Below are 18,535 nucleotides of genomic sequence, written 5' to 3' on the forward strand. Positions count from 1 at the left end.
TGGCTAACATCTCCCCAGAACTAGTGTGTGGCAATGAGGCAGATGCACATTGCTCATCCCATAGATGGATTCAGACAGGGCTTTGTGTCCCTTTTCCAGGAACAAGGACTGACACATGGGGAGGTGCAGATCAGCCCTCGCACTTGGAAAATTGGAAACCAGTCAGTTAAAGTAGGGCTGTGTGCCCATGTGGGCAGAATTGCCAGCGCGCTTTCCATCAGGCAGAACAGGACTCCAGAAGGGAAAAGAGGAGGATGTGAAGAATTGAACTGTGGTCAGCAAACCTGCCCTAAGCTGGGACAGAGGGTCTCTCCTGGAGGAGCCAGGGGAGCATTGGCCCATCTGCCCTGAGTGCTGGCTCCTGCCTGCAGTGCACAGCCATGTAAGAAGATGTGGCAGATGAGGGCTGTAGGAAGAGCCAGAGTTAATTCCAGGGTCATCAGGTCTTCCCTCAAAGAAAGGAAGGCAAGTTGCACCTGCCTGGCTTCCTAGAAACAACATGATTTAGGACACAATGCCTCTCACTAGAGCTTTGCTGGGGTTTCCTGCAGGAACCAGCATATTCCCATGTGTTCGGTCCTTGGCTCCTGCTGCAGACAATGGTCAGGTACCCTGGACACAGAGCCCATGGGACACTCAGACACTTGCAGACTGGTTTTGTGGCATACTCTGGACTGCTCAGGAGCACAGTGAGGAGGGCCAGCATACACTCCAACACAGTGGCATGCTCTGTGTCCTGTTGCCTCAGCAAAATTAATTATTGCTTATTTAGCCATCGTTATTGTTGTCTCCACCCCATCTTTGCTTTGGTGCCATTGTGTTTGTGAAGAAAGAGCATGGACCCGGCAGAGGCACCAAGCCTTGAGTGTGCACTGGAGCAGCACTGGGAGCCTTGGGCTGTGCCCTGGGCCAGATGTGGGAGCACTCTGGTGGTGCTGGGGCTTAACATGCAGCACAGAACACGGCACTGACATCTTCCTGTTGGCTGACCCTGGCTGTCAGTGTGGGCACACAGGTCCTCTCCTGACAGAGCTGCTTCCTCTTACAGAGCCCTGGCTCTACTCTTGGGCAGGGCATTGGGGGTGAGCACAAGCAAAGGCCCAAAGTTCAGACCAGTGCCACACTAGAAGGTTTCTACATTCTGCTGGGCAGAACCCCAAAGAAGGTGAGTGTCCCCTGTGTCCCATTATCACAAAAGCCCAGGCAATCAACACCTTCTCTCTATCCCCAGGCCAGGCCAACCAACCTCACAAGCAAGGCAGTTACTGTTAGCCATCCTTCCAGGGAAGAGATGTATAAGCAGATATTGCAGCAGCTTCCAACATGTTCAACAGCTGCAATCCCAGCACCTCCTGACCTGATGCATGTCAAACACAGCAGCTGCTGTGAGAGCTGCTGGCTCTGGCAGGAAGGCAGCCACCACCCCTTTGGGTAGACTCTATTAAGGCTGCTTATTTTTGGCAGAACTCCAAGTCCTTCAGAATCACAGAATCATTTAAGTTGAAAAACTCTCTGACATCATGAAGTCCAGCCATCCTCCCAGCACTGCCAAGACCACCAGCATGTCCCCATGTACCACATCTACATATGTTTTAAATCTCTTCAAGAATGAGGACTCCACCACTGTCCTGGGTAGCCTGTGCCAGGGCTTGAAGTTTTTTCCAATCTAAACCTCCCCTTGCACAACTAGAGGCCATTTCATCTTGTTCTACTTCTGCTAGTGAGTTGTAGAGAGCAAGAAGGTCTCCCCTGAGCCTCCTTTTCTACAGGTTGAGTTGCTGCCATCTCCTTCAGCTGTTCCTCATCAAATTTGTGCTCCAGACCCTTCTGCAGCTCTGTTCCCTTCTCTGGACATGCTCCGGCCCTTCACTGACTTTCTTGTCAGGAAGGGCCTAAAACTGAGCCCAGGGTTTGAAATGCCTCAGCAGTGCCCAGCACAGGGGACAGTCACTGAGTTGGTCCTGCTGGCCACATTGTAGCTGGTACAGCCAGGTGCCATTGGCCTCCTTGGCCACCTGGGCACACCTGGGCTCATGTTCAGCTGCTCTTGACCAGCACCCCCAGGCCCTTCTCCACTGGCAGCTTTCCAGCCACCCTGCTCCAAACCATGGGGTTCTTGTGATCCAAGGGCAGGGCCCAGCCCTTTGCCTTGCTGGCCTTGGCCTATTGATCCAACCTGTCAAATTGCCTCTGCAGAGCATTCCTGCCCTCCAGCAAATCAACATCCCACCCAGCTTGGTGTCCTCTGGGAAATGACTGAAGGTGTCCTTGATCCATCCCCTTGTCCAGATCAGTGATGAAAATACTAAACGTGACTGGCACCAAAACTGAGCTCTGGGGAAAATTATTTGTCACCAATCTCCAGTTGGATTTAGCTCCATCCACCACCAGTCTCTTGGTCTGGATCACAACTCACACTGATGCATGGATTTTAAAAAATAATTTACTTTAATCACTATGAAGCTTTGTCAGATTAATTATAAAATGCTCATGAGCTCATCTTTGCATTAATTTTAATCACAGTTTATAAATCTTAACTCTTGTCATGTTCTTTGGCATTCATGCAGAAATGAGAATGATAGAATTGATGCCTTTGAGCCTGTGACTGCCACTTCAACAGCTGAATGGCTTACTGACATGGAATGAACCATGTGTCTGTTTCTTTATCTTTACAAGCTGAAACTTCTTTCATCTTCAGGTTTTCCATCAGTAGCTGATAATTATAAGCCAAAATTGTATCAGAGATGAAGAAAAAAAGTATTTAGACTTCTATAGCCAGCCATTACATCCCATTGTGTACAGCAGGCAAAACTTTACCAGGGAGAGGCTGTGCTTACTTCTGAACCTGCATTTAGATATGTCTAAATTGGAGTTTTAAAATGGCCAAAATAATCTTCTGGGAGTTCATAAATGCAGAGTTGATACAATTTTTTTTCAAAGAAAGGTGTACTTTGGGCAAAGGTAGAAAGGCAGAAGCAGGCCCTGGGAGCAGAGCTCCTCGTCCCTCACAGGGAATGACAGCCTCCAAAAGGCTCAGTCCTTCCTCCCTACTCTGTTTTCTAGGAGGTACTGGTTGCACTAGCCAAGCAAAGTGACCTGCCTGTCAGAAAAGTGGAGACCTGGTTCAGGCACCAGCGAGCCCAGGACCACCCCAGGCTGATGAAGAAGTTCTGTGAGGCCGGGTAGTTGGGTTAGCTTTTGGTGATGGAGATGTCCAATAGTTCTGCACATTGTCAATACCCTCTGTCAAGTCCTTACCCCAAACACACTCCCAGGGAGTTGCTGTGGCTGCGAGCAGAGCCTCTGTCCCACAAGGCAAGGTCCCCTTACTGCACACAGAGCCATGCTGCAGCACTGCCAGCTCCATCCCTCTCTCCTTCCCTTCCCACTTTTACCTTTGAAAAGTTAAATTTGCCTCAGCAGAGTCTACTGGCTGTGATGGAGAATAGGTTTAAATCTCAGATGCTCAGAGGGATTTTGAATACCAAAGCCATTTAAAATGCATTAAATTTATTTTCAAAGATGATCGTGATACAAAATTGAAAATTTAAGATACTGTTGGCATGGATGGTTGGGCAGAAAATGAATCCATCAAGTGGAGTAAGGAGGCAGTGCAAACCATGAAAGGGGGAGATTAAAACTGAACAACACAAGAAAGCACCAAAATCTTCACAGCTTTCCTTTTCCCTAAGTTGTTTGTTCTCTTATATTAAGTCTTCTTACACATCTTAGTAATACATGGAGTCAGGGTGGAGAGAGGATTCACCAAGTGTCTTGATCAAGAGAATCAAGTTATCTCCGGTTCTCACCTTGAGGTTTAATGCTATATGTACATTAACACCCCCATCAGGTAAGAGATCTACTCCTCTTCCCCCTCTGAAAATTACTCAGTGCTTGAATCATGTAATTATATTTTTTAAAAAAATATTCTCCACCTGAAAGCTTGTTCTGCAGCATTTCTGAAGAAAGTAGTAAATCCCCCAGTATTCCTGTGCCATCACTGAGAAAAACTGGGTGCCTTCTACTGTCTGGAGTGTATAAGCATTTGATAGGTGATCTACAAATATCCAGGGAGAGGTGTCAGGGTCACTTGACAAGACCCCAACAGTGTGAAAGTCCTTTTTTCCCTAGCCTGGCCACTGTAGAAAAGATCTGGAATGCGTGAAGCTGAGTTTTCAAGGTTGTTTATTTTTTCTTATCTATAATAGTTTCTCTCTGACCTGCCGAGGTCCAGCTAGCACAGAAGCCATGGGAGTCTCCTTCCAGCCCCAGGCGTCTCCCACATTATATACTCAAAATTACGTAGACTATGTTTACAGTTCCCGTACCAATACCTAAAATCTATGTTGGACAGTGTGTCCCTATCGTAGACCAACAGAAAAATGTCACTATCACACCAAGGCATGGAGGACAAGGAGAACAAGAAGGTTAGGACACGCCCAAATCCCTTCATCTTGTCCCCCAAATTACTTTCTAAAAAAATCCCAAAATTCTACTTTTCCACCCTGCGTCAATTCCTCTATTACACTACTCAAACCCTTTTGGCTTGTAATGCCGCATGTAAGGTTGGCAGCCTCTCCGATGGGCTAAAATTGAAGCCACAGGTGTTTTTGACTTGCTGCCAAGATTCCTGGGCTGAGTCATCCGGGGCAGCCAGAGGGATGCTCTGGACTCCGACAGAGAGGCATCTTGGCTGTCTTACTGCATCCTCTTTAGCACTGATGGAATGCCCAAGGAATCTGGGCAAAGTGTGGATCTCAGCAGAGCCTGGCTGAGCAGTGGATACTGTGCTATGTTACAGCACATGCTTCCATGTGCCAGCGGAGCTGAGATTCTGCAAATTTCTGTCCAAACATGCACAGGTTCCCCTGTAGGCATCCTGGACATAGCCTGGGGAGCTAGTTCAACTCTGGGGGAGGTCTTAATTCCTTGTTTTCTGTTTTAGTTGGAGATTTGCATTTTATTTCACCTCATTCTTCTCTGGACTGGCTCTTCTGCATGATGTAAGTATGTCAGTAGGGTCATGCTGTGAAGTGACACCTTTCAAGGGCTCTTTGCTCATTGCAAATGAGGCTGATGGTCCCAAGCCACTTTAAAGAGCCCATCCAAAGACAATGTGTGGTCATGTCTGTGGGCGCAAAGCCAAAGGATAAATTCAGGGCTATGGAGCTGAATCATCCCCAACCTTGATTCAGAAGTTCCGATTCAGAAGTTCCCTTTGTTATAGATAAAAATTGATCCAGCCAAATTAAAAAATAAAAATAAAAATTTTATTACAGCAATCAAATTCTCTCTGAGTCAGCCACAAGGAAAAGGACAGTGCCGAGCCCAGGATCGGCGCTGGGTGCGTCCCTCAGCAGAGGGTCCCCGCTATGCCCACACACCACCCTATTGGTTTTTATAGGGAATATTTCACTCAAGGCCGGGATTTCGGCAATCAGTGTTTTCTTCCTATTCAAAGTCCTACATATTCATAAAGTCTCTTTTCTCTGTGCTGGGGTGGAACAATTAGGTGTCTGGATGGCGATGAACCTCCCTGATGTAGTTACTGGAACACGGCATTCAGATGTATCAGCCTGGAGGGTCCCAGTGATCCCAATCTCCAGTCGTTGCTGGGATGATCAATGCCTAGGTGTTCCTGTATCACCTCGAGAAATGACCCATCTCCAGGGGAGCCACATGTATTAGTCTGCAAATGAGGTTTTGTCAGAGACTGGTTTTCGAATATGTGGGGGCAACTCCCAATGCCGACTTGTGCATCTTCCCTACAATATCAAGTATTACATACATCATATTATACTGGCGCGAATTATATTCATTATACATAACACGTTTTCCCTGGGTGGAGCTGGCTAGGTGTCAGTGATGTCACCCTGCTGTTCTTGTCTTAGATCCTGCTGTAAGTGCTCCCCACAGATACCCACACACAGCTCCAGCATCTCAGACAAGAGCAGACCCTGTCCTGACTGTGACTGCTGCCCACTGCTCCAAAGACTCTCCCTATGACGTACTGTGAGGGAAATACTATGCTCCAGCACGGTGTGGGTGAAAGGAGGCAGAGATCTCTGAAGTTTGCTCTTGGGGAAAGAGGTTTATTGGGGGTGCAGGAGGGTCCTGCCTCGTGCTCCCAGACGCAGCGCGTGGCTGGGCCTGAGAGGGTGGGGGAGGAGAGAGACAAAAGGAGGGTTTGGGAGAGGGGAAGCTCAAAGGGAGGGAAGGAGGTTCCAGGAGGGGAGGAAGTTCCAAGATGGGGGAAGAGGTTCCAAGAGGGCGCGTGGCCCCTCAGAGACCCCTTATCAGGAGAGCTTTGAGGTGGGTTGGGATGAGGCATATCCAATGGGGTTACAGACACTGATGTTTTAGGGGAGGGTACAGAGGTGTGGGATGAGCCATACATCTTTTGGGGGTGGGATGGAACAGTCCATTTCACCCCAGGACTCATCCGACGGCAGGGGTGTCATCCGGCTAGCTGGGAGAACTGTTCTCATCCTAGATGTATTATTTATGAGCAATCATATTTATCTATCATCTGCAACAGTCCTGTACATTCACTAATGATCAATGCATTTTGCCAACCAGTTTCTCCAAAGCTCAGAGCCAGATTGGATCTAGCATGGGCACACTAAGTTCTTGCAACACCTCTTCCCATGGCGTTGTATCGTGGGCTGCTCCTCTTGCCGCAATACCCCAAGCGCGGCATGCTGGCGGCAAGGGACAAGAACGGTCGCGGGGACAGATGGAGGTGACACAGGACTTGGGGGTGAACAGTTTTTCACTGCTCACTTTATTCACTGAGCCCCAAAGGTTTTATATAAGAACTCAGGAGGAGGGGTGTAGGAACAGCAACCAATGAGGGTAAACCTGGGGAGGAGTCTAGGGTGGGACTAACATATAAACCTGTCAGGGAAAACACAATGTAACCAATAGGGTGTTGAGCCTCACTAAATGGACAGGGAATCCTGTAGAAGCAGGGGCAGGGACTATGAGGATTGACAGGGAATGTTCCAGGGAAAAGAGCATGGAAAGGGAGGATTGACAACTTGGAGAAGAGGGTGTTAGGGAAGATCTTGGGAAGATTGACAACTGGGGAGAGGAGGAGATTAGGGAGGGTGGGTGAACAGACATTGAACAAATATCAAATTAAAGAAAAAACAAACCACCACACCACGGTATTTACATGTCATTAAAGGGCTTTGGGTTCTTACTGCTGCCTTCTTTATGCACAGAAGCGCTGGTTGTAGAACCACACTATGTGCTGATTGGAATTTCCGCAACAGATGAGCAGCAAATACACGGAATCACAAGATAATTCATACTGGAAGAGAGATAAGAAAGATTTTTGTCCTACCTCCTGCTTGCATCACTTAGACCAGGTTACCTAAGGTTTTTTCCACTTTAGTTTTGAAAACCTTCAAGTATGGAGACAGCACCACCTTATGACAAAAAGCCTTATATGTATAACTCATTATATCCACCTGTCTTATTTCAACACCCCTCTGGTCCCTTGTCCTCACATTATTTATTATGCAAACAGTTTGACACCTGCATGATGAGCTTCTCACATGTGCTCCCACGTGGCAGCCCATGGAGAGCTCTGCTCAGACCAGGCACCTCTTCTCACTTTCTCTGTCACCAAAGTCTGTTTGGAAGTGGCTGTTTGTAGCCACAAAAGGTGGTCAGGACATCTGACACCTCAAAGAAGGGATAGAGATGAGGTGTCTGAACCTCTGAAGAGAGAAGACTCCAGCTGCTCCCAATCCCATTTCAGACAGACCAGGGTTAGTCCTGGCTTTAGACTGATCTTGTCAGTACATCAGCAAACAGTTCAGTCAGTGGGAACAGGAAAATTTAGGCATGACCAACACCTGCTGTCCCAAACATGGGTTGAATGAAGGGGAAGACTCTTCCCCTCTCCTGAACCCAGAGCTAGGCAGGGTTATCACAATGCCCCTCACTTGTCTTACAGCCTCTACCACGCATTTTGGGCTGGTTCTACCTCCTCAGCTCTCCTTCTACTGCTCACTGATGGCCACTGTTATAAATGAAAATTTGTCCAGCCAAATTAAAATGAAAAATAAAATATTTCTTTTGCAATCAAATTCTATCTAGCCAGCCACAAGGAAAGAACAGAGCTGAGCCTGGGGTTGGCACTGCATGTGCAACAAAGAAGTCAGCCTCAGCAGAGGTTTTCCTCTATGCCCACACACCTCCATCCTGGCACAAGCACTTTTTATAGGGAAAATTCTGCCTGAGGCCAAGATTTCAGCAATCAGCCCTTTCTTCCTTTCATAGTCCCATAGTTTGGTGAGATTCCTTTTCTTGTCATTCATTCTTGTCAGATGTCCAGAGTTGGTGAATCCCTTGATGAAATATACGGGAACCCTGCATTCACATGTATCTGCCTTTCCATGATATCCATCTTGGGTCGTTCACATGATGATCAGCACCTGGGCCACATCCTTTTACTTGTAAATCGGGTTTCAACATACACCAGGTTTCTCCTGTGAGGGTGGGGGGGACTCCTAATACAAACATGTATACTCCAACAAATATTCAATATCACATATATCATATTAGAAATGGTGCTAATTATATCTACTTCACATAAAACCACCCTGCCCTTTGATGTGAAGAGGAAGGTGACTGACCACAGAACAACCACAACCAGGTGGTTCAGTCAGCCCCCTATGCCCCTGTCCCACTGTCCTGGGGGTGCAAAACTGAAGGCACAAGTGCTGCTATGAAGACCCTTGTGCAGGTGAACCCCTTCAGCTCTCATACCCCACCACTGCAGCATGCACTGGGCCCTGCTCATGTGTGGAACGGACTTCCTGTCTGCTAGGCTGGGGGGGTGCTGGCCTGTCCTGATGAGGGTCCTGTAAATGTATACATGACTTTTGCAGCACAGTCAACTGAAGAAGCACGGGCAATTGAAGAGTTCATCCATTATAGTCCATGGATAGGACCTGCCCCAGGCCAAGGGTGATCTACTGCCATTACAAAAGGCCTTCAATACACAGAGGAGGCATCTGGAAGAAAATATGGGGTATTAAGAGAGCAATTTTGGAAGGACAGATTGATTCACAAAAACTTATAAAAATCTATCTTCCAGCATATTTGAACCTACATATGTCTCATGGGTATTTATCTGGGTTTCCATAGACTGGGCATAAAGGACAAAATTTCCTTCCTGAGATTTTGCAGGACCTCAGAGAGCTGTAGTGTGGTGGGGAACACTGATGATTTGTGGAGTGTTTGACACATCCTAGTGAGGCAGCAGCATGCAGGATCAGATGCTCCTAATGTTATAAACATTGGTTCCTATGAAAGAGAGAAGGTGCAAACCATACCATTTAGAATTTCCCAAGAAATTCCTAGCAACTAAAAAAGCCTTAATGCTCAAAGATTTACTAAGATACAATTAGTATAGAAAAAACAGCACAGTAAATTTAAAGTTACCCACCATGTATCTGAAATAAAACAAGAAAATAATGAGGGATTCAGGATGTAGGATACTTGACATGCTGGGAGGGCATCAGAAATGATTCCTCCAGAAACCACACACAGGTACCAGCCTTGGAGAATGGCTTTTGTGTACACACATCTGGCAACCTTTCCAGCCTTTAACTGGGCTGAAGTTGTTCTTTTTTCTTTACCATTGCCAAGTAGCCTGGGAAAGCTGATAGTGACTAACTTCCCATAAACTTATTCTATAACACTAGTGTTATAGTCTAATCTTTCTGTTTTCTTTCAAACCAAACATTTCATTTGTTACACCAAGAAGAATTTTAAAAATAGGACATGCTATGTACACAGAAAGGGATAAATCTATATTGCTGTCCTTTGTCCCTGCCCTTGCTGCATACCACCACTGTAGATGCTGAGTTTTGAACTTTGGTCATGTTGCCATTTCGTCTGGATGCCTATGAGTCTGACTTTGCATGACAAGTCCCAGATTCTGGTAGTCATATGTCTCCTTAGAGAGAAAATCAGTAAAAGCTTGAGGCAACTTCCCTGAGAACAAGCACAATTTCTGTTGTCTCCACTACTAAAGTCCCAGAATCCCAACCTGCTGTACCATCATGTAAGGACAAAGAAGGTAACAGGTGTCCTGGATTACACTAAGGATCTACTGGGATCAGCACGTCTCAGCACCAACAGCAAGCAGCAGATTTCTAGGAGAACAAGTGCAGAGCAAATACATGCTCTGTCCATCAAGGTTTCCTAGCATAAAATATGTTCATGTCATAGGTAACTTGTGGAGGAAGAAAATACTAGCAACTCATCATTTGTCTCCTGTGCTGAGCTGCTCTCTGTCCTGTCTGCTTTCCATTTCTAAACCAGTGCTGTCCTCCTTTCTGTTCTCATCACTGAGGATACAGACTTTCTGTGACTTTTGCTAAAAATAATGCCATGCCCTGCTGGTCATCTGCACCCTTAACTTCATTTTAAAAAGACATTCTCTTTTTATTTAACTGAGGTCCCCTTATGGTTTCACTTTTCATTGTTCCTCTTAAGATTTATTTTAGGAGAAATGTTGCCAGATCCTGTCTCTTCTAAGGGAGCATTGCAGGTTTCTGATAACTGACCTGTCTGCAAAGCCTATGGTATTGTTGGTGATTTTAATAGAGAGCTTCTGCAAGTCCTCTGGGACTTGCTTTGTGACAGCTGGGCACTGTGTGAAGCCTGGTGGTGCCAGCCTGGCTCAGCTCAGCTCTGCCCTGGGAACTCATCAGCCAAGTCATTCTGCAGAAAGACACCTGATCCTTGTAAGTCTGAAGATACTTAACCTGCTTTAGTCTTGTGTCTTCTGATTTGCCTCTCCCTCTCTTTCCCCGAGCGTATATTACTTCATGACAAAAGTTTAGTTGTTCCCCATAAACTGTCTCATAAATGCTTTCCTGATGATCCTGCAGCTGTTACACATTTTCTGGCCCTATGTGATCATCCAAATGATCTTCAGTGTCATCTGCTGTGGTGAGGTATGAAAAGTCTTTGTCTCCTTTGTGCCACCACCACTCATGAGAGAACATGAGGTTCAGGGTGACTCCTACCGGCCCTGCACGAAGGAAGGAGCAAAATGGGATTGCCGCACAAACAGCCAAACAGCTTCTTAACAGCTTCCGAGGCATATGTTGGGAGTTGTATGGATGCCTTATCTCACAAAGATCAGAGCAGGAGCTCACTTCCAGCTTGCAGCTATGTTCTAGTCACATGGGAGCCATCCACAGACTATTCTCCTCACTGCCTAATGGCTTCTCTGAGAACTGGAACCTGTTGGTAGGTCCAAAGTGGAGTAAGGAAGGAGTAACCAGGTAAGCCTGGTAGATAGCACACTGTATTTGCATCTCTGAGTTTTGGGTGCTTTCCACAGGCTCTTGGTGCATGTCAGAGTTTGTATAGGGATCACTGGGACAACTGTTGTCATCAGAGAGGGCAGCTCCCTAGCCTGCCTTACTAACAGAGGGAGAAGACATTGTGAGAGCATCTGAGAAGGTTTGTGAAAGCTTTTAGACTTGTGGTCAAAAAAATCTCTCCACCATGTTAGTGCTATGCCTTCAACTTTCTTGAGTTACCCCTTCATCAAAGCTAAATTACAAGAAAAAGCAGTTTTTCTGAGGAAATGATGAAGGACACTCTACTAGTTTGAAAACAAACTTGTTGGAACTTCCAAGTCAGAACTACAGTTTAATAGGAAAATTAAAATAAAGGTAGAAAACATTGGCTTAAACTGACAGTCAGGATACAACCTGACACACTGCTGGTCAGGGTGGTGGTAACAGTCAAATTAAACAGTGGCTGCAGTCTTCATTTAGTGATAGATGTGCTTCTATGCAGGTAAAATTACAGTGTTGTAATACTCCTATTTTCCAATTTTAAAAATGAAATCTCAACACAATTAATACATCTGTATAGAAAGCTTCCATTTATTATGTATAATTTCTGTTGAAGTGCTGATCCTGTAGAATGGTCTGGTCTTCCTCTGATGGTCCAGGGAGGTTGTGTAGCTCTTCTCCTCTTGGAATCCAGTAGGTAAGGCTCCTCATGGTGTTCCAAACTCAGATTATATCCAGGTAGAAATGCTAGGTTCCTCCCCATGAGTGGAGCATTTCACAGTGAGATGATGCAATTTATGAGCCATGCAGTGAGACTTGATGGCCCATTGGCAGAAGATCTCCCCAGAAGGGTGTTATCAGGGCTGAGTCATGGAAGAGGTAAAGAACAATGTCCCACCTGTTTTTAACAGTTTATGAAGATGGTGATAGAATACATTCTTTTGGTTACATCTTACATCATAACCTAAGACAGATATGCTCATCAAGATTGTAGAAAATAGCAAATAAGGAGCCCAGTGCATATGCTTACTGGACAGATCTGTGTTGGCTTTCACAGCTTCAACAGTAATAAATTGCATAGAAAAATATGCTGAACAACTATATGTAGAACAAATACTAACTTATTTTCAGGAAATCACATTACAAGGTACATTACCAGGGTGAGAAATATTGGGTGAAACCATAATAAAGCTACCACCTGTCAGCTTGAGCCTGTCTCCCAGTGCAGAGACAATTGACGCACTGGCTTTAATGACATGATCACACCTCTTATTTTTATTTTAGCTGCCAGGTTAAGCCCTGAGGGCTGTGAATGCATACCATTCTCAAATACAATTTAAACTTTTGTTATGTGTAGTAGATATAATTCGCACCATTTCTAGTATGATATATGTGATATTGAATATCTGTTGGACACGTTTGTATTAGGACTCCCCCCAACCCTCGCAGGCGAAACCTGGTGTATGTTGAAGCCCGATTTACACGTAGAAGGATGCGGCTCGGCCAGGAGATGGACCATGTCTGGAGAGATACGGGGGACCCCAGGCGCTGATCATCTGGTGAACGACCCGGGATGGATATCATGGAAATCCTCGGACAGATCCATGTGAATGCAGTGTTCCCGTAAATTTCATCAAGAGATTCACCAACTCCAGACACTGAATTGTTCCTCCTCATCACCAAAAAAAGAAAATCTCATTAACCTATGGACTCCGAATAGAAGAAAAGACTCATTGTTGAAATCTTGGTCTCAGGCGAAATTTTCCCTATAAAAACCGCTTGGGCCAGGATGGAGGTGTGTGGGCATAGAGGAAGCCTCTGCTGAGGCTGACTTCTTTGATGCACACCCAGTGCCGACCCTGGGCTCACCTCTGTTCTTTCCTTGTGGCTGGCTAGATAGAATTTGATTGCAAAAGAAATATTTTATTTTTCATTTTAATTTGTCTGGACAAATTTTCATTTATAACACTTTCTTCAGAAAAGACAAGATGCCAGAAGTGACACCGAAGAGAGTGACAAGAGCAAAGGAAAGGATCTGGAAAAGAACAAAGAATAACACAGGGCTTGCTGCAAAACACCAGAATCCAGGCAGTCTTTGGAATGCAGGAAGGCTGAACAGGAGTTGGGGGAGAGGCTGGACAGGGCTTCACTGCAGTGTGTCTGAGGCCTAGGTGGTGAATTTCCTCACATCTATAGGCAGTTAAGTCACTTCAGGATTTGTTTCCTATAATTATTCTGTTAGGATTACTCTTTTACTACTACTCTATATTCATCCAGGAAGAAAAGGGTATACCAGCCAAAGACCCACTGTATAAAGAAAGAGAAGAGGGATTGAACAAGCTGCTGAAGTTATGACTCCTATCTATTATTAACTCAAAGTCTTCCCAAAAGGTTAATGAAATAATAAATTAAAACTGGGGAAAATTTAACCAATTTGCAATTTCAAAACACAGTGGCATTCATTGCCAGCCACCCCATGAAAAGGCTTGCATGTGAAAGGCACCGGTTTAAATGGCAAACAAGTTTTTACTTGGGAAGTATAAAATGGTCAGGCTCTGGGATAAACCATTTCTGCAGTGAAGGCCTGGCCAAATAATACAAGCTGTATTTGTTGTATGAATTATTCAAAATAGCTCTAATGTCTAAAAGATTTTGCTTACTGAATGTCCACTCAGGGAAAAGTCGCCTAAAATTGAAAGGAACTAAATTCTTCCAAATGCACATTTTTCCACCAAAAATTATACATAATAAATGGAAGCTTTCTATACAGATGTATTAATTGTGTTGATATTTCATTTTTAAAATTGGAAAATAGGAGTATTACAAAACTATCATTTTACCTGGATAGTTTAGGAGTTAGATGATGCTTCGTCTTGTAATTTCTTGCATAAGTTCTAATTTTCAGGATTTATAGTATAACAAAAAATTTTAAGTAAATGTAAAAAATTAATTATACCCCAAAAAAAGTCTGTTTTATGTACATTTTGCAAGAAATCTTTTTACAATATCAGATCATATGTCAGTAGGAAAATCTTTGAACCTTGCTGGCAGTCTGACATCATGTAACTCAAACACTGAGTTTGAGTTTTCCTTGAAGGACTCTGGAATTTGGGTCTGTGTCATGGTTTGACATGGAAAAAGAATTTTCTCGGAAAGAAGAGTTCAATTTGGATATTGATCAATTGAAGGTAGACATGCCTCTGAGAACACAGAGGAGTTAAAAGCAGAATTCCCAGGAGAACTCGCTCTCTTTGGTTCTGTGCAGTGCAGCCTCTCCCCTGCCTGGCTGTGGCTGGGTGGGGAGGGGAAGGCCCATGGCCTGACTAAGGTGGGCCCAAGGGTGGAGGGACTGGAACTGGGCTGGCCCCTGCAGATGGAAGGGTGGAGAAATCTGGGATGTTTCCGTTCCCCCCAGAGTCTCTCTCTCGAGAGAGAGAGAGAAAGAAACAGCAGCAGTTTTGTCACCAGTTTTACCATGGGGAAGGAGTAGAGCTGGGGGGCCGCAAGGTTCCTGGCTGCCTGTGGGAGCTGGAGACTGGGCATCGAGCCATCCCTGGGAGTCAGGACTTTTAACCCTTCCTTGAGAAATGAAAGCTTTGTGAAATTTTTCTCCTCCTTGATTTGAAAGAGAGGAAGAGAGACAGCTTGGACCCTGGGATGTTAGAAGGAGAAATTCTAGGTGGGAGGAGATGAGGAGTGGCTTTTTGGCTGGACTTTTCCTTGTTGGCCATAGACTGAACTGATTTTTCTCCTCCAAGAGAGACTGTATTTTAGGAGGATGCCAGTGAGCCAAGAGACCTCCTTCAGCTGGGAAAAGACAGAAGTTGAGTGAACCGAGAAAAGTTAGGGGGTTTTTGGTGGTGCCCCCTGTCCTCAAAGAAGAAGAAGAGAAGATCTCTGTTCTTGAGCCCTCGGCCCCAGGGGAAAATTGGGGGGGGGGGGGACTGTGGTCCCAAAAAATGAAAAACTGAACTGTTGTTTTTTTCCCCTCTTGGCAGGGCATCCTTGAAAAGAAAAATCCTAAAAGCAGTCTGTCCACCCATGCATTGGTGGTGAGAGCATGGTGCATGAAAAGGAGAAGGGTCACCATGGCAAACTTTTTCTCCAGGCAGTGCCATGTGTGACATAGAAGCACAGGATGTGGCAGCTGTGTTTCCTGGAGGGTCTATGGCACAGGAGAGACTCTGTTCCCTCGATGGACTGAGTATTGATTGTCTGGAGGGTGGAAACCTGATTGGGGTCCAGATTGTGTCTCACTGTGGTTTGTTGGAGTTGGGTGGTGGGAGGAGGAATGCTTTGCAAGGTTTTCATTTTGATCTTTGTGGGTTTTTTTCTTTCTTTTTTCCTTTTATAGTAGTAGCTTAATAAAGTTTTTTTCCTGTTATTAAGCTTTGGCCTGCTTTGCTCTGTTCTCAATTGCATTTCACAGCATTCAGTTGAGAGATTGCATTTTCATGGGGGCACTGGCATTGTGCCAGTGTCAAACCATGCAGGCTGCAATGCTGGAAGGCAGGCAGCCACCTTCTCCCTGTGTGGAACATCAGCCTTGAGCAGGATGCCACCTCACCCCCACTCGATACTTATCTCTTCAAAACAGGTCTCATAAGCTCTTAGAGCAAAGTATCACACCCAAGATAGCTCAGGTAGCTCAGGTGGCATAAAAGTAGTAGGATGGCTTCTGAGACAAGTGTTGGAAACAGAAAAGTTTTAATAAAAAGCAAAATAACAAAGCTCTTTGCAGAGAAAACCCGAGCCAGGGCAAGAGATTCTTGCTCCTGGTAAAACACTTCACAAAAGCAATTTACTTCTTTTGTTCTCTTATTTTTCTAGTGAATTGCTTAGGTGGGACTTTTTTGACTTCTGTCCAATTGGCTATCCTTAAGTTTGAGGCGAAGTCCTCAAGGTCCTATGAGGTGTCTTTTAACTAAATTGAGGAGAGAAACTTCTGGGCTTTTTTCCTTTTTAAGGAGACAAAGGGTAATTTGGTCTCTCTGTCAACAGGAGCACATTCCTACGCCCACTCTAGCTGTGCTTTAGTGAGGTGAAAGACCTTTCATTGGGATCCCTGTGTAAGGGTTCACCCATGAATTAATGTACCTTGTGCCTCCAAGTACGATGCTTTCTTTTAAAGCCCCAAATGATACATGAGAACTTCATAATTCAAAAGACCCATACAGTCTCCAGGGCTCAGCTGGCCTCCGGACCCAGAGAACAGGTCCAGCCTTGGCTGCTGCAGCCCCATCATGGGATCCCGAGCTCTGGGGGGGAGCTGGCAAGGAGAGGAAGCCAAACCAGACCTAGAGGGCTGCATGTCTGCAGGCCTGCTGTCCTGACAGAGCTGTCACAGTGGCAGGGCTGCTTTTCATCAAAACCTCTCAGTTTTTAAGGCCTCTCTCCTTCTGTGGAGATATTAATCATTTGGCTCAGGAGCTCTCTTGCTGTGTCACATCAGAGAACAGACTCTGACAGCACAGAAGACAGCAGTGCTTGCAGTGCAGCCTTCCAGCTTGCTTCTGTTGCACCAGTGGGGCAGTCACTCTCTCCCCACACTTGGGAGGCCCGAGTGCCCTTGGAGATTGTTATGAACTAAACAGCCTGGCTGGGACACTTGGCTCGAACTAAGTACTGACATTGAAATGTTAATTACCTAATTGCTCCTGGGAATCACCTATCACCCCACCCTCACTACCATTCTAGGACTGGGATGCAAAATAGAGAGACCAGTGGAATCATGGGAAGGGGTTTTGGGGATGAAAAACACCCCAAAATGAAAAAGAGGGGCACAGTGGAGGGGGCTGGATGGGTGTGCTGGTTGGGGAGAAGGGAACCAGATCCCTGGTCTGTGTCTGACCTGTCACCATAACCTACAGAGGACCAGACTGGACTGGGCTGTGGGAAGCAGGCACAAGGAAAACAGACACTCTTCCTGGTGTTACCAGGAGGGAAGGAGAGGGATAGCTGCTGCTGGATCTCCGTAACAGGCTCTGCACATCCACCCACCCTTTGGCTACCAGTGTGCCAGGAAGAACAGAGAGAGGACTTCAGATACAGACTGGACACTTCTTCACCTCCGGCTACCAGTGTGCCACGGAGACTCCAGGGACAGACTCTGCAGCCTTCTCACCCTTCGGCTACCGGAAGAAGCTACAACAGCGGGGGTGAGCTCCGTGTTGAGCCCCGTGCTGAGCTGACTTTTTAATAAACAGCTGAACATTAATAAAGGCATAGACCCTGTTCATTTCAGAGATCAATCCCTACTGCCCTAAGGCCATAGTTCTGCCCAGGAAATGCTCTTTCTCATACAGTCTTTAATTACAGCTATGTGCAGGACCCTGCTCCTTGCACCCTCATTTTAGTGCTTTGGGATGGGCATTTTTATTCTGCGTCTCTGCAGCTGTGAACACAAAGAGGACTAAGGAAACTGTAGCCAGATTCTTAAGACTCAGCGTGCAAATGTTTGTCATCACATACCTGAATCCATAAACCCAGAACAGTCTCCCTCTTTCTGTGGTGCTCTTCAGCCTTGAATAAAGGTAATTTTAGCCATAATTAACCTGCAAAATTTGCTTATTTCAGGCTAAAATGGTACTGATATTAAGTACGGCTTGACGGCAATTGCTGTTTGGGTTGGGTTTTTGGTTTTGTCTTGGTTTTATTTTGTTTTTGTTTTTCACTGTCCCACAGCACTATGGGCTTATAATCCTGCTGAAGATTCTCTTTGAAAAAAAAAAGATTTTTGGAGTTCACTTAAGTTAACAAAATTAATTAAGCATTTATATTTTAGCTTGTAGAGTTATGTGTTAAATTTTAACCTTTTACTTAAGAAATCTCTGCCATAGAACAAAGGGCATAAGAAAATGCAAATTTCTGAAGCTTATTGCGCAAAGAACGATGCCTAAAAATGCAAAGAACCCAGATAAAGACGCTTCTCTGTCTCCAAGCCTATCAAGACTGACTGACATACACAGGTAAGCACCGAAGTGCATATGCAAAAATGAAGAGTTCAAAAGTTCAACCATGAAGAAGACCACAATCTTCAGCCTCAAGAGACTACCAGAGACCCCCGCAGGACCACCATGGCAAACCACTCGTGCCCAGAAGAGTGTGGACCTACTCAGCATGAGAGGCGAGGATAGGCAGGGCCAGGGGTTGAATATTCAGAGAAAAGTTGTGCAATGTACTGCATATGGAACACCTTT

This window comes from Lonchura striata, chromosome 28, assembly GCF_050655825.1.
Source record: "Lonchura striata isolate lonStrDom1 chromosome 28, ASM5065582v1, whole genome shotgun sequence".
Lineage (NCBI taxonomy): Eukaryota > Metazoa > Chordata > Aves > Passeriformes > Estrildidae > Lonchura > Lonchura striata.